The sequence below is a fragment of the Galeopterus variegatus genome, unplaced genomic scaffold (assembly GCF_000696425.1).
Source record: "Galeopterus variegatus unplaced genomic scaffold, G_variegatus-3.0.2 Scaffold10579, whole genome shotgun sequence".
Classification (NCBI taxonomy): Eukaryota; Metazoa; Chordata; class Mammalia; order Dermoptera; family Cynocephalidae; genus Galeopterus; species Galeopterus variegatus.
In genome coordinates this window covers 8,699-9,523 of record NW_007736690.1, presented here as the reverse complement: position 1 = coordinate 9,523, position 825 = coordinate 8,699, and the positions used below count along the sequence as shown (strand labels likewise).

Sequence of the window (825 nt, the reverse complement as noted above, 5' to 3'; positions counted from 1 at the left end):
GTGGTGTTGGTTGCTTTTTTTTTTTTTTTTTTTTCACTGAGGATCATGGAGTAAAATTAAAATTGCAGAGTCAGCACACAGAAGACTTTTACCTGTTTACTTGCTTGTAATATGTAATGACCAGCCACAGAATTGTCAAATGTCAAGTGCACTTGATCCTTATATGGGCCTCATGAACACAGAAGCCTTAGGTTTGATAACACTTCCCTTCTGCCCTTGAGACTCAGTTTGACTAACAGGAATTTTACAAATAAATAGTTGTATGTATTTACGCCTCTTCCAAAGCCAGGAGAAAATTCAGGTAATAATATTAGCATTGTTGGTTCCAGTGGGTCTATAATCTTCCTTAAGAAATGGATGTGCATAAGACGACAATATCAAATATTTGTAATAACTGAAAAGAAACTAGAAAATTTAATTTTGTTTAATTCATTATGGCTTACTTAATCTTTGGAAATGCTATTGTAAATTAATAATGATAATAATCTTGAGTTTATGTAGAGCTTCATTCCATTTCATGTCAATAACCGCCTTAACTCATTTTATCCTCTCAAAGATTCTATAAAATATATACAAAAGTATTACTATCTGCTTTTTTGTTTTTTTTTTTTTTAAAGAAAGGCTTTTTTTTTTTTTTAAGTGGACTCTGGGAACAGGGTTATTCCGTTTGGGCCTTCAGTGTCCTGGGGGTGATTTCATCTTTCTCAATGATGTGGACAATGACTCTCATGCCTGACAATGCACCCCAGTCCACAGCATTCAGCATTGCTTGGCAGATGGTTTCAAGCAGGTGTTCTGGATCCATGTTGGGTTCTCAGAGGGTTT

General features: G+C 34.8%; 1 pseudogene; it reads right to left on the bottom strand.

The window, feature by feature from the left end:
- Positions 1 to 658: 658 nt before the first annotated feature.
- LOC103610090 overlaps positions 659 to 825 on the bottom strand; it is a 4,541-nt pseudogene continuing 4,374 nt past the window's right edge.